General features: G+C 37.4%; 1 protein-coding gene across 5 annotated transcripts in view; it reads left to right on the top strand.

Annotated features, from left to right (window-relative positions):
• TBC1D12 (TBC1 domain family member 12) overlaps positions 1–13385 on the top strand; it is a 104447-nt gene that overhangs the window by 46757 nt on the left and 44305 nt on the right. The window lies entirely within an intron of this gene.

A 13385-nucleotide genomic window follows, 5' to 3' on the forward strand; every position in this document is an offset into this window, starting at 1 on the left:
ATCATGACCTGAGCTGAAGTCAGATGCTTAACCAACTGCACGCTGAGCCTTAGAATCTGCTTCAGATTCCCTCTCTCTCCCTCTGCCCCCTCCCCGGCTCCCCGCTCATACATGCTCTAAAATAAAAGAAAATAAATACCTTTAGTTTCATAGATTTTTACCTCTTCTTTCTGTTTTTTATTTCATTTATTTCTGTTGTTCATTGTTTACTTCTTTGCTCTTGCTTTAGAGTTCTTTTTCTCTAGTTTTTTTAAGATGGATCATTGATTTTAGGGCTTTCATCCTTTTAATGTAAGTGTATGAAGCTATAAATTTTATTCTAGCCTTGCTTTAACTGTGTTCCACAGGTTTCATTATTTTCATTTTTCGTTCCATTTAAAATGTTTTCTCTTTCTGTTATTTATTTTACTAATGATTATTTAGAAGTGTTTTTTTAATTTTCAGGTTTTTCAGAATTTGCCAGAAAAGTTTCTATAAATGATTTTTAATTTAATTCCATTATGGTCATAAAATATACATTATGCAATTACAGTCCTTTTCAATTAGAGACTTGTTTTGTTTTGTTTTTTACTTTTTTCCCCCAATGTTTATTTTTGAGAGACAGAGTATGAGTGGGGGAGGGGCAGAGAAGGAGACACAGAATCCGAAGCAGACTCCAGGCTCTGAGCTGTCAGCACAGAGCCCGATGCGGCGCTTGAAACCGCAAACCATGAGATCATGACCTGAGCCGAAGTCGGACGCTCAACCCAACTGAGCCACCTAGGCACACTGAGACTTGTTTTATGCCCAGGACATAGCTTGTCTTAGTGAATATTCCTTGTGCACTTGAGAAGATTGTGTATTCTGAAGAGGCTGGGGGAGCATTCTATAAATGTCAGTTAGGTCATGTTGGAAGATAGTGTTGTTTGAGGGGCGCCTGGGTGGCTCAGTCGGTTAAGCACCCGACTTCAGCTCAGGTCATGATTTCGCTGTCTGTGAGTTCGAGCCCCGCGTCGGGCTCTGTGCCCACAGCTCAGAGCCTGGAGCCTGCTTCAGATTCTGTCTCCCTCTCTCTCTGACCCTCCCCTGTTCATGCTGTGTAGCTCTCTGTCTCAAAAATAAATAAACGTTAAAAAAAAAAAAAAGATAGTGTTGTTTGAGTCCTGTATAATTTTGCTGATTTTGTTTGTTCTATGAATTACTGAGACAGTAGTAATAAAATCTCCACCATAATCTACTTCTCTGTTTCTCCTTTTGCTCCATGTGTTTTGAAGCTTTGTTTTTGTCTTCTTTTTTTTTTTTTAATTTTTTTTTTTCAACGTTTATTTATTTTTGGGACAGAGAGAGACAGAGCATGAACGGGGGAGGGACAGAGAGAGAGGGAGACACAGAATCGGAAACAGGCTCCAGGCTCTGAGCCATCAGCCCAGAGCCTGAACGCGGGGCTCGAACTCACGGACCGCGAGATCGTGACCTGGCTGAAGTCGGACGCTTAACCGACTGCGCCACCCAGGCGCCCCAGTTTTTGTCTTCTTGATGAATCAACCTATTAAATATTTGTCTGACTTTGGCCACTGCAGCTTGCTTTCAGTTAGTGTTTGCATGATATTTGTTTTTCTATCCTTTTTCTTTTTATTGATCTTTATATTTAAAGTGGGTTTCTTATATAACATATATTTAAATCTTTTGTATACTGTCTGGTAAGTTTTGCTTTTTATAAATGAGTGTCATTTAATGTCGTTATTGATGTGACTCTTTTTTGAATTTACCATTTTGCTGTTTCTTTTCAAATTGTTCCATCTGGTCTTTGTTTCTTTTTTTCTTTTTTCCTGCCTTCTTTTGGATTAAGTGAGTATTTTTAGTACTCCATTTTCTTTCCATTAGTTTATTACATATACTTTTGTTTCAGATTTTCAGTGGTTGACTTGACAGTTCTCAAATGTTTTAATTTCACAACTCCTTTGGATTTGTAGTTATTAGTAAGACCTCAAAGACTTTTTGCTTCAGGTGATTATCAGTTCTTACACCCAAAATTAAAACTGAAATGAAGTATTTATTCATTTAAAATAATGATAATAAAGTCATTACATGGTAGTGTAAGTAACATGGTAACTCTGTTTTACAAGTATGTTAAAACTAGTGGGAAGAGTGACATTATTTTACATTTTTTTCATATCTCTTCGAAGTCTGGTTTCATAAAGAAGGCTGGCTGCTTTCAATTTCTTGCTATATGTTATTTTAGATTACATCTGTGAAGGAATCTGGCTTCAAACATAATGAGACAGTGTTAAAAAACAAAATTCAGCCGGTCTAATTGGCTTTATTTAAGTGATTTATGAATTGAATAGCATCCCATTCAGCAAGTAGAGGGGAACTCTGAGGAGTTGTATAAAAATGGAGGGTTTTTATAGGAAAGAGAGTAGTGGGTCAAGACGTTATTAGCAAAAGAAAAGAAAGGATTGTTTTAGGCCTGGTTGCCTTTCTTTAGGGAAGACCCCTTAAGGGGTCTTATCATGCAGATTACTTCATCTTCCTTTAGGGGAATGGTGAGGGCCCATGTGACAGATTACCTCTCTGGTGCTGAGCAGAAAATTCCTGACCAATTATACTGTTTCTGGGGCAGGTGGAAACGGTAGTCAGGTTAGGTCAAGTCATTGAGTGGCCTAAGTGACTCCATTTTGGGCCTGTGGTTTTCTTTTTAACAACTGTAAAGGGAGGAGTGTTTTAATAGCCTTTTCAGATAATTGTGGATATTCTTTGGTACATTCAGACTCATCAAGTGGTAGTTTCTTAAAGGTAAGTTATATTGTGGAACCTGAAACTTTATAACTCTGTTACTTTAAAATCCATTGGTCTCTCTTGCACTTTGGATGTTTTTCTCTGTGTGTGGTTTCATAATATCACACATTGATCATTTGGAAGATACTGGTTTATTATATTGCAGATCATTTCAATGTTGTAACATTTTCTTATACAGTTTTTAACAATTACAGTAATATCACCACCGATTTCATCTGAAAATTTTATTGGAAACTGTCAAACAGATGGTGGCATTTACAGGTTTTGCAGAATTTTAGTTTGACTTGAAAGGTTGACTTATATTGTTGGCAATAATTACTTTCAGTTGCTTTCCTTGAAATCACTAGATCACTTTATCCTTTTTTGTTTGTTTTAATAAACTTTATGTCGGAATTGCTTTAGATTTATAGAAGGTTGAGAAGAAAGTACAGAGAATTCCTATACAGTCATCAATTTTTCATTAATGCTAATATTACTTGCATTATTCTGGACTTTTGTCAAAACTAAGAAACTAACATTGGTATACTGCTGTTAACTAAACTCCAGACTTCATTTGGATTTCACCAGTTTTTCTACTTATGTCCTTTTACTGTTTCAGGATCCAATTCAGAATACTACATTGTATTTTGTTATAACGTTTCTATGTCTTTTGCCCTTTGACAGTTTCTCAATCTTTCCTTGTTTTTATGCCCTTGACGCTTTTGAGGAGGTCAGATATTTTCATGTATGTTGCTAAAAGAAAAACTCCACTATTTTTTCTCTACCCTCAGTATTTCTGACACCAACTGTGTAGGATTTTTCCCCTATTCTGACCAATTTTTTGATGCTGGCTGGGTGTCTTACAATTTAGTTCAATTCTGACACTATTTACCTGGAGTGAGGGTCAGATTCCACAGGTTAAGAGCTCAGCCCTACAAGACAGCCTCTCCCTTTTTTTTTAATTAAAAATTTTTTAATGTTTTCATTTATTTGAGAGAGAGAGACAGAGAGACAGAGAGACAGAGTGTGAGTGGGAGAGGGGCAGAGAGAGACAGACACAGAATCTGAAGCAGGCTCCAGGCTCTGAGCTGTCAGCATAGAGCCCGACGCAGGGCTTGAACTCACAGGTGGTGAGATCATAACCTGAGCTGAAGTTGGATGCTCAACTGACTGAGCCACCCAGGTGCCCCTTTTTAAAATTTTTTTTAATGTTTATTTTTGAGAGAGAGACAGACAGCCGGAGTTGGGGGGAGGGGGGAGGGGGAATGGGACAGAGAGGGAAATACAGAATCCGAAGCAGGCTCCAGGCTCTGAGCTGACAGCACAGACAGAGCCTGACATGTTACAGAAACTGGTCTGGATCACCAAGCAGAAGAACCAAGAGACACTTGGAGATCTTGGAAGGCAGGAGATTTATTTTATACCGGTGGGCTCAGAGGAGATTACTCTCCAGAGGTCTGAGCCTCGAGCATAAGCAGAGGGGACAATTTACAGTCTGTTCTAGCCTGGCAAGCAGGGTGGGAAGAAAAACCCAGTAGTAAGAAAAACCCGGAAGGGAAGTATTCAGGCAGGGACTGGAATTCCCCTATCAGTCTTGTCAGCCATCTTACAACAGATTTTTCTCTATCAGTGTGGGGCTGAAACTCACGAACCTTGAGATCATGACCTGAGTCGAAGTCAGATGCTTAATTGACCGAGCCACCCAGGCATCCCGACTGCCTCCCAGTTCTGAAGCCCATTGCAAGTTCAGGCTTCTAGTACTTCTGACCAAACAACTATAAATTGCAGACTCCCAGGATTCCTTCCTTGGGTTTGATAATTTGCTAGAATGACTCACAGAACTCAGGAAAACAGATTACTTACTAAGATTGCCAGTTTATTATAAAAGGATACAACTCATGAATAATCATATGAAAGAGATACATAGAGCAAGGTATATGGAAGGGGCATGGAGCATCTATGACCTCTCCAGGTGCATCACTTCCCACATGCCCATATGTTCACTAACACAGAAGTACTCTGAGCCGTTTGTTAAGAGTTTTGGGGGGAGTCTTCATTGTGTAGGCATAATGGATTGAATCATTGGTCATTAGTGATTGACTCAATCTCCAGCACCTCTCCCCTCTCCAGAGATGGGGGGTGGGGGGTGGCGGTGGGGAGGGGGCTGAAAGTTCTAACCACGTCAGTACTTGGTCTCCCTGACAACCAGCCCTGATCCTGAGGACATCCAGGAGACTTCAGCTATTACCTCATTAGCATACTAAAAGCCACTTGTTTAGGAGATTTCAAGGGCTTTAGGAGCTGTGTGCCAGGAAACAGACCAAATATATGTGTTTATTATGTCACGTCTACACTTTGGGTTTGTTTGAGGATTTCCCCATGACTTGACTGGGGTTATGTTTTTTGTTTGTTTGTTTGTTTTGGAGGAATACCATGGAGATGAAGTGCCTACTTTATACAAATTTGAGGAAATATCTACCAGATACTCAATTCTGAATAACTATACTTGCTATCAGTTTTTCTTTTAATTAAAAATAGTGCCCATAATAAAAGAGGTTTGTCCAGTTTGTCACTCAAATAACTGGACAAATGCTTTTTCTCTAGACAACCATTGTACTTCGTGTGCAGCAGAAGTTCCTTATGTATATGTCTCCTTTTATCACATAGAATATTAAAGCGATATTAATTATATTAAATCTTGACCTATAATAAGTGATATTTACTATTTAATCATAGACATTCTTAAACTGGCCAGACCTACTCTATTCCCCTTTAGTTTTTTAACTTTTGAGTGCGTGCCACAAAGAATACAGTGATTAGTAGTACAGTTTCGTGCCATTGCCTTGATTTGTGCTAGTTATATTTAACATTGCTTTAGCACCATTAGAGCTCATGTTAATACATTGACAAACCATTAAGAATACAGATTTGACTTTACAGACTCCGTGGAAGCATCTCCGGGACATTGTTGAGAACTGATGAAGTTGGGTTTGTGATACTTTATCACAATCTACCCTCAGTTTGAATACAATGTAATAACAGTATATTGCCATTCTTTCCCTTCTGATTTTTCTGCTGTAAACCCCTTAATAAATTGATAATATTTTTGCTCTAAGTAGTCATATATCCTTTAACATTTTTAAATTCTTCATGTCTTCCAAAATGTCTTATATTTTTCCATATTTAGTATTTTGGTGCTTTTCATTTCTTTGTGTATACTCATCTTTTCATATGATATATTCTTTCCTCCTTTTTAAAAAAAATGTTAGGGACGCCTGCGTGGCTCAGTCAGTTAGGCATCCAGCTTCAGCTCAGGTCATGATCTCACGGTTTGTGAGTTCAAGCCCCACGTCAGCCTCTGTGCTGACAGCTCAGAGCCTGGAGCCTGCTTTGGATTCTGTGTCTCCCTCTCTCTCTGCCCCTTCCGTGCTCAAGCTTTGTCTCTCTTTCCTTCAAAAATAAATAAACATTAAAAAAATTTTTTAAATGTTTGTTTATTTTGAGAGAGAGCAAGAGAGCATGAGCAGGAGAGGGACAGAGAGAGAGGGAGAGCGAGAACCCCAAGCAGGCTCCTGCATTGTCAGCGTGGAGCCCAACTTGGGGCTTGATTCCATAATCGTGAGATCATGACCTAAGGCAAAACCACGAGTTGGATGTTTAACCCACTAAGTCACCACCCAGACACCCCTGAAAAATGCCCTTTAAAATATCTTCTAGTTCAGGTCTACTGACCTCAGATTCTGGGGTTTTGTTTGTTTGAAAAAATGTTAATATGTGCTCTCTCTCTCTCTCTCTCTCTCTCTCTCTCTCTTTTTTTTTTTTTAAGTAAACTCTGCCCAGTGTGAGGCTTGAACTCAGGACACCAAGAATAAGAGTCACATGCTCTACCAGCTGAGCCTGCTGGGCACCCTATGCTACACTTTCATTTTTGAAAGATCTTTTCTCTTGGTATAGAATTCTAAGTCAGCACGGTTCACACACACGCACACACACCCCGTTTTATTATTTTTTTTCTTTCAGCATTTAAAGATTTGTCCATTCTCTTCTGACTTGCATAGTTTCAGATGGGTGTGAATATTTAGGTCTCTCCTAAATGGCCTGTGTATTCAGTGATGACTTTACATTTTGGTTGGTGGGAATATCAATACTTCTCATCCCTGAATGAGCTCTGGGGGACTGTTTTGCTTACTGTTCCCAGGCAATTGTTCTTTCCCCAATAGTTGTTTTTTTCCCAGACTTGTGTTTGGCCTTACCATATGTACAGGTTAGTATTCAGGTGAAGACTCAACAGGACTCCTATACAGATTCCTAGAGTTCTTTCTCAGTGGAGTGTTTTCTTTTCTGCTACTCTGGCACATAAACTTTGGCCTCCTTCAGCTGTTCTAAACTAACAGCCAGTTTTTGTTTGAATTTTCCCTTTCTGTACTGATGTCCAGAATAGCCTTCATTCACAATGGGGTGATCATTAAGCTTGCCTTGTTTCCCCTTTGTCAGGGATTGTCACAAAGGTTGTTTTCACCAAGAAAGTTGGTATGAATTACCTAGTCCACCAAAGGGGAATCTACCTATGTTTCTGAAGAATTGGCCAACATGTGTGTTGGTATGTGTGTATAATTTTTAGGAATATAGATGTAAGTAAAATGCTTATTTAAATTTCTAATTACATATTCAAATCACATAGTATATAAAATAATGTATTAAGAAATAGTGCTTTGGGGTTACCTGGTGGCTCAGTTGGTTAAGCATGTGACTTTGGTTTCAGCTCAGGTCATGAGCTCCTGGTTTGTGAGACTGAGCCCGGCATTCTTTATTGTCACCACGGATTTGCTCTCTCCTCCTCCTGCACGCACATGCTCTCTTTCTCTCAAACTTAAAAGAAAGAAATAGTGCTTTTTTATTCAAAACTGTTGTATACATCTTTGACATCAATATGTTCAGCATCACTGTGACCAGTTTTGAAGTCTCTAACCCCAGAGCACATTACTTTCACTCTTGTTCAAGGTATAGAAGATACAGTGCTTTTTGGTTCTATGTATTATCTTCTTATGAGAAATTTTGTGTCAAGTCTTAAATTTCCAAATGCATTACATTTTTTCTTTTATTTGTTCCATAGCTATAAAATTATCATCTCTGCAACAAAGTCTCTTAGTATGTTGCTTTTTAAGGTTATGTTTAAAGGCTCTTTACGGTAGTTTGCAGTTGGATGGTTATACCTCCAGAAATCCTTACTTTACTTTCAGTTTCTTCTACTCCAGTTAAGCAAACAACAAAACTCGCTAATCAGCAAGTGACCTTCCAGATTAGCATTGATTGAAGTAACTTCAGGATAATGTGTCTTCTCCAAATTGTACTTTGCTGTTCAAAATTAATAGAAAGCACCTATAATATGAGAGATGTTTATTAGCAAATATGCTACCTGTTTTCTGAGAGATTATTTTGTGGAAAAACATCATTTCTCTTTATGCGTATAGAGTATCTCCATACCTTGGAATTGTAAGACAGTTTTTCTACTTTACATTCATGGAAGTAACAACAATTAAGTACCATCTTTTGATCAGGCTTAGAATGTATTGCTTGTCTGATGCAAATTTTTTGTAGTAGCAGAATAAATTATTCTACAGATATTTGCCTGCCTGCCCTAAGCATTAGTTCACCTACTATTCTAGTTACTGCAGTTAAACATATTGCATAGGACAGATTTTTTTGAGTGAAAAAGAACAAATTAAATGATAAAAATAATAAATAGGCTTCATTACAACATCCCATAGAAATACATTGCATATATTAAATATTTCTTTTCTTATATTTGGCAACTACTCATAAAATAGGTCAGTTAAAACTGATTTTTTTTTGACAGAAAATGAGGCAGAGTCTTAACAGTATTTTCAGACAGTGGATGTACTGTAGATAGCATTATTTACTGATTTCCTTGGACTATGATATTTCCAGTTGCTCTTTAATATTGTAAAGTTCCTTTATAGCCTATAAAATTACCAGTGCTTAGCTCATTATTAAACTTTCCTTGAAGAAACATATGGGGAATTTTTACGACATGATAACGTGGAATTAAAGTGAATTCCATCCATGATATATTGTTTCAACTACTTTTCCATCATGTGAGCACTGTGACTGCCTACTGCCCTGGACTCAAGAGTTACTTGAGAGTCATGTGATCTGCTTCAGCTATATAGGCTCTGATGGACTCATTGATGAGGTTTATTTCTCAGGTCACTGATGCTTGTGGAGTGAGATATTTACTGAGAACTTCCAGGAAGTTCTCTTTTCTGAGAGTTACTAGAAGAGCAGCTGAGGGATCTTTGAACGTTACATCATAAGGATGTGACAACTGGCATTGCTGCATTCATTTCTGTGAGCAGCAAGCCAGCCTCTCGATGAAGCCCACACTCAGAGGACATGGCTGAGAGACTGGCAGAACCTCTTGGTCAAAGACCAAAGTTAGCTAAGTGTGTGGAATATTCAGTCCTGTGATCTGATAAATTTGCCTACGTCTGTTTGAGTTGGGTTTTTGTTATATGTGATTGAAAAAAAAAAACCTGGGGCGCCTGGGTGGCGCAGTCGGTTAAGCGTCCGACTTCAGCCAGGTCACGATCTCGAGGTCCGGGAGTTCGAGCCCCGCGTCAGGCTCTGGGCTGATGGCTCAGAGCCTGGAGCCTGTTTCCGATTCTGTGTCTCCCTCTCTCTCTGCCCCTCCCCCGTTCATGCTCTGTCTCTCTCTGTCCCAAAAATTAAAAAAAAGAAAAAAAAAAGAAAGAAAAAAAAAGAAAAAGAAATAGTAAAATATTAATAAGCATCAGTACTTTCAAAATTGATCACATGATGATATCCTTTAGTTAGGTTTTTTTTTTCTTTTTTTTTTTAATTTTTTTTTCCAACGTTTATTTATTTTTGGGACAGAGAGAGACAGAGCATGAACGGGGGAGGGGCAGAGAGAGAGGGAGACACAGAATCGGAAACAGGCTCCAGGCTCTGAGCCATCAGCCCAGAGCCCGACGCGGGGCTCGAACTCACGGACCGCGAGATCGTGACCTGGCTGAAGTCGGAAGCTTAACCGACTGCGCCACCCAGGCGCCCCAATATTTTACTATTTCTAATATAATTTGTAACTTTAATCACATTAGAGTAGCATTTTTAGTTCAATTCAAATTAATATTTGAGTCATTTGGGTATATAAATCTATGCTGTTTTAATTTAGGGCTGGATTGATACTGTTTCTAAGGTTTTTTGGTTCATAACCCTCTAGAATCTTAAAGCATTCTTATGCTAAGGATGTCTGATGGGAAATGCAAGACCTACAACTTCTTTCTTGTGGAAAATTCTTGAATGACAATTGTGTATAAAGCTCATTTGTAAGGTAGATACATAAATGATATTTAGGTACCTCTTTTTGTGTCACCTTTTATATTAAATGTGTACTTATTCGGTTAATTTTTAATGGCTTTAGGGGTACCTGACTGCCTCAGTCAGTGGAGCATGCAGCTCTTGGGCTTGGGGTTCTGAGTTCAGGCCCCACATTGGCCATAGAGCCTACTTGAAAAAAAAATAAGAAAGAAGGTAGGCTTTATCTAGACTTTCAGTGGCTCTCCATTTTGCTTATGAATTCCAAATATTTATATGAATGGAAAATTCCATAATTTAGCCTACATGTTTCCAGCCTTATTTCTCATCCTTTTCCATATTCAGTGAAATTAATGTGTTTCCCTGATCCATGCCTTTGCTTCCCCACCCCTTCCCTCTGACTTGTTCTTTCCAGTCCTTTCTGCCTGTGGAATTAATACCCATCATTTTTGCCCCAGTTCTGATCCTACCTCTTCAGTAAAATCTTTGTCCATTATCGGCCATGACTGTAAATGATCTCTCTTACAAAATACTTTATTTCTTCTTGTAAGAAAATTCAGATAATACTGAATATGTTAAAGTAAAACAAATCTCCTTCATTCCTAGTCCCGTCCTCCATAGGAGAACCTCCTCATAGTTCAGATCCCTTGATGTTTTGTTAATGTATATTTAAGCATATGTGACATACTTGGTTATCACTTCTTTTTTAAAAATTTTTTAAATTTATTTTTGAGAGAGAGAAAGAGCTGGGGAGGGGCATAGATGTGGGGGACAGGAGATTCAAAGCGGGCTCTTCACTGACAGCAGCGAGCCCAGTGTGGGACTGGAACCCACGAACCGTGAGATCATGACCTGAGCTGAAGTCGGATGTTCAACTGACTCAGCCACCCAAGCACCCCAATTATCACTTCTTTTGACTACCATATTGGAGAGCACAATTCTAGAGGCTTAATAATATTAAACTTTGATTTTTCTTTTGACAAGAATATTTCATATTGCATCATAACAGGAGACACCAACTGGTGTCTTCTTGTGATGTTTAGTTGAATCAGTGATACAGTGTCAGCTTGATCTATCCACTTTAAAAATCCCCATTATTCTCTCACTGAATGATTTTATCTAATTCTTTTAAATTGTTAGAGACAGCAACTTGACTGTTAATGTAGTAAGGTAATAGATTGTTAGAAAGCCAGGCTCTGGAGCTACGCAGTCTGCCATTTATGACCTTAAGCAAGTCTATATGTCTTTGTGCCTTAGTTTCCTCTATTGTGAGTTAAGTGCTTCACAGGTTTATTTCAAGGATCAAATGTGTTAAATGTTTAAAGCATTTATTTGGGAAATACTTCATTGGATGATATTCATTGTATTCTGTCTGGCAATGAGACCAGGTCACATTGTAGGAAAACAGAGTGCCATTTAAATGATTAAAGAAACCTCATGTATGTCTAGCATCTATGATTTTTAATAAGAAAAACATTAGCAGTAAGGGGGATTTGTTATATTTGAGTTTGTAATAAAGAAAAGAAACACTGATCATGGAGCGCCTGGGTGGCTCAGTCTGCTAAGCATCTGACTCTTGATTTCAGGTCATGTCATGATCTCACGGTTTGTGTGAGTTCCAGCCCCGAGTTGGACTCTGCACTGGTAGCACGGAGACCACTTTGGATTCTTTCTCTCTCTGCCTGTCTCTCTGCCCCTCCCCTGCTGGTGCGCGCACGCTCTCTCTCTCAAAAAAAAATCAACATTAAAAAAGATTTTTAAAGAAACATTTAAAATAAAAAAATATTGATCATAATTACATATATATATCCTAGATGTTAGGAAAGAAAATTTATGAAAAAGAAAAATGACGTTTTGACTCTGAAAGCTGTACAGTTCTTTGGGATGGGAGTTAATAAAAAGGGCATACAGAGTGTTAAATAACTTGAGAAAGAAGTCTCTAAAAATCCAGCATAATTATCCAAAGGAGCTCTCAGATTAACAGAGCATAGATTTATTAGATGGAAGGGGAGATGCAGAACTAAAGAATTATAAAATAATAATATAAACCTTTATAAACACTGGCAGTAACCGTAAACTGGAGTTTATAGAAAATGATTAAGACAGCATAAATTTTTTTAAAATATCTCAAATTAGAAGATTAAGTTTCAATAAGACCATCACATTTTTAAGAAAGGTAGAACCATCAGTTTATTATTTTACAACTGTTTGATTTGGTAGGGGAAAATAGAAGTTGGAAAAGATAATACAAAAAGAATTGTAGGCCATGGTAGGAAAACAGGCAGTAAGTGAAACACTTGATCACTTTAAGTGCATTTCATTTTCTTCATTTAAATTAATGTTTTCTGTAGCTGCCAGTAAAGACTTGCAGATCTACTCATGAAATTGTGTGTTATCTTTGAGAATTTCATTAAAATTGTATTTGTTATCTGGAGATGATCAAATTTAGATCGATTTGTTTTTATTTACTTATATTTTTAGAAAGGAGAAAATGTGGATTCTGGAAATTATAATCCTGTAAGCTTGTTATTGTTCTTAAATTTCTAGAAATAATTTCAGTATAAATCTGTGAACATTTATGAAAAAATGCTCAACTGTAGAAGTATAAAGGTGTCCACCAAGAACATGTCAAATTAATTTCAGTTGTTTTTTGAATGATAGGATCATCAGTTCAGATGAATTAGAAAAATACCATAATAATAGTGTCTTAATTTTAATTATGTATTTGACAATCTTTTGCCATATTTTTAGATAATATATGATGGTAAATTGCTGTTTAAATTTAGAGTAGTGGGTAGATTTATAGTATTTAGATTCAAAGTAGGTCGAAATTGAAAACCAGTATTTGGTTACAGGTTCAGTGTTACTTTTGAGAGAGATCTTCAAAGCATTACAATAGGATTATCTATATCTTGTGTCAACATTTCCATTATTGATCTGGCTGAAGGTTTAGAAAGTAGGTTTATCTGATTGTAGATTATTCAAAGCTGGACTTGGGTAGCTGATACCATAGAAGGCACCCTAAAGCCTTCCCTCATTAACATAGTGCATTTGTATCTTCCCTCTCTCTTAACATACTTTGATACTTTATATGTAATATAAACTCATGATTTAGTTTGCTTCAGGGAAAAAAGTGACTTTTTTTTTGTCTGCCTGATATTTTTACCAAATTAATGTATGAATTCAATATATTTTTTACAATAGTATAACATTCTTAATGATACAGATTTAATAATACAAACTGAAAATTGGAAAAGACTCTGCATAAAGTA

This window comes from Prionailurus viverrinus, chromosome D2 (assembly GCF_022837055.1).
Source record: "Prionailurus viverrinus isolate Anna chromosome D2, UM_Priviv_1.0, whole genome shotgun sequence".
Classification (NCBI taxonomy): Eukaryota; Metazoa; Chordata; class Mammalia; order Carnivora; family Felidae; genus Prionailurus; species Prionailurus viverrinus.